Here is a 2,969-nt window from a genome sequence, read left to right as displayed (position 1 = left end):
TAAAATGAAATCGTCACATGTTATACCAACCTAAAAAGCAATAAGTTTGAAAAGTGTAGCCCATACTAGACCTCTCAAAAATCTCTCAAAAACATAAGTAAATAGTCTTAAAATCTTTAACGTAAATCATAAAACGTAATGCGGAAAATAGTAGCGCTGGCCCTCGGGTTGTGTGCGCCTTCAGTCCAGTCAGATCATCCGTCAAGACCTCCCTCATACCCACCTGCATCCATCACACCTAGTGAGTCTACAGACTCAACACACCATAATCTTGATAACAAATAATACATATAAAATCACATGCAACAGTTAAAAATACTTTTACGTAAAATGCATTTCATGACATGCAAATATAATCTTTTAACCTTTTCCTTTATCCTTAACATGACATAACACATTTTAACATGAACATAAACCTTTTCCTTTCTCCTTTGTTGAATTCAGATCGTTAATTGTGACTTTCCTCACATGACATGATCGATGGATCCATCTACATATAACCACAGTACTGGGCGACGGGGACATCAGCGACGCTCTCACCGGTCAACTGAGCCTTGGCCTAACATGATCGAATAGAAATACGATCGTCGAGGCTCCCTCTAGGGCCTTCTCCCATAAATGGGCTCCCTCTGGGGCCTTCTCCCCTCACAATATTCTCATTCTTCCTCAAACCTCATAACCTCATATTCGCAATAATGGAAACACGGTCGTCTAGCCATTATTAAAGAATTAGTCACAATCACTTCACCTCCTTCAACATTTTTTTTCATTCCCATCACTTTATAAAAATCATGAATAACATAACATTTTTCATTTTTGAAACCAAGCATGCAACATGTATTTTAAATGTCTTCTTTAAATCATAAAAATCAAACAGACATTTAAAAATCATAATTTAATCGTGAACATTTCATAAACATTTAAAATTTGTCATAATATCATGAAAATAGCATTTAGGGCACTGCCATGACGTTTACAAATTTTCAGGTGTAAAAAGACCGTTTTACCCTTGGACTCGACATTTTTTGATTTTTGACTTTTTCCTTGCTTTCGTGACTCTAACATGTCCCAAATAATTATTTAAGCCTAAAATAACTTTCTCATAATTTTATTTAGCTTAAATATTAGACTTTTTCATTTATCATTAATTAATTGTTTTGACGGTGTTTTAATCCCGAAAAAATCCCAAACTCTAATATAAAATTCCTAAATTCTAAATTTAGTCTTTTTATATTATTTTAGCCCTTATGGACCACGACTCGACCCCGTGTGAGCCGTTATCCAATTTTTCTTTATTTAAAAACACTAATTGACACCTAAACTTCGACCCCGCGCCAACTTTCGATTTTCACGAGTTACCCCCGAACCATGTCACACCAAAACCTGACCAACATCCTAAATTAACCTACTGGACCCTTAGACCACCAAGAACCTAGCCCAAACCACAAAAACAGCCAGCCCCAAGTAGTCCCATATTGTGGTCGAGAGTCCCTATTGGGATAGGACTCCAAGATTTGCTTCCCAGCCCTTACCAGCATGCCCAGCCCCTAAACCAACAACACGTGCACCCTCCTAGGACTCTAGTACATCACCTCAACTAAGCCCTTGGACCACAAACCAAGCCCCCAAGCCCCTGGAAGCCTCCAGCTTCCTGCGCACGTGCTGCGTGTTTTCTCGGGAAGAGTCCTAGCATAGCTAGGACTCTTCCCCAGCCCTTAACTCGATCCCTAGCTTGGCTAGGACTCTCCCCCTGACCCTTGACATGCCTTGGACATGCCCTGGCCCAAGACAAGACCAAGCCCAACCCCTTAACCATGAACCCGATCGCCCTCATGACAGCAGATTTCGGATGGTTCTTGTTCCTGTTTTCTTTCTTTGTTTTAGCCGATTATGTGTGGTGTGTGGGACTCTAAAACATGCATAAACCTTATCTATCCAAACCTAGACATCATGGCAGCCCCTTAGTATCATAAAACATGAATTTAAATCATCAAACATGAGTTTACTGTATGCCCCAAATCCGAAATTTCAGAAAAATAGGTTTGTGCTCTTCATGCATGCAATAATTAAAACAATACTATGATATAATGGATGAGAAAAGGAGATGTATTGTAATATCCAAGCTTGGTGATCGGTACGGTTAAAGATTTAATATGTTTATTGACTCCTTGGTTAAGTTTAAATATAGTTTTGATGTTAAGAGTTGAGATTTATGATTTATGGCATTGTGTTTATAGAAGATGTGTGGTGATACTGTAGTGTCGTTGCAATTAAATTCATGATAATTTGTATATTGAGCCAATTGGTATGAGGTTAATTGGATTGGTTAGAGAAGACATAGAGGTGTAACTTTCATGTTTTGATTTTTGTTCAAATAATTGTGGAAGACAAGCCAAAAGCGCCCCGAAGTTTGTCGTGTGTGTCGTCGTTCCTCCAGTGACACATGTTGGGAGATTAAGCATAACTTTTTACTCAGACCTTCAAATGACATGAGGCCAATTGGCGATGCAAGCCAAGACATAGAGCTAAAACTTTCATGTTTACCACTTTTTCAAATTATTACGGGAAGAGGCGTCTCGGAGGCGAGATTTGAGGCGGCTGTGAGCAGAGCGGCGCCCGAGAGGTAATTTATGACCGCCCGAGCGCCCAGCACAGTACAAAAAACGTGTTTTCGAGATTTAAGTGATATAATACATGAGTTGTCTCATTTTCTCTCATTTCTCTCCATTCTCTCGGTTCTTTCTCTCAAGGGGAGGTTAGGGTTTCATTTCCTATCTTTGATTCAAGCTTGTTGTTGGATTGTGGTGGTGAAACAAGGTTCTTGTGGGTTTAAGAAGCTAAGGTAAGCTTGTGGCTTTGTTTATTCTTGGATTATGATGTTGGGAAATCTTTGGTTTGTTGATGGTGTTGGTTTTATAGATTTAATGATATGGTTGTTTGATTATTGGGTTATTGATGGTGCAATATAT

This window comes from Primulina huaijiensis, chromosome 9, assembly GCF_012295235.1.
Source record: "Primulina huaijiensis isolate GDHJ02 chromosome 9, ASM1229523v2, whole genome shotgun sequence".
Classification (NCBI taxonomy): domain Eukaryota; kingdom Viridiplantae; phylum Streptophyta; class Magnoliopsida; order Lamiales; family Gesneriaceae; genus Primulina; species Primulina huaijiensis.
The sequence above is the reverse complement of the archived record's forward strand: the minus strand, read 5'-3'. Positions refer to the sequence as shown.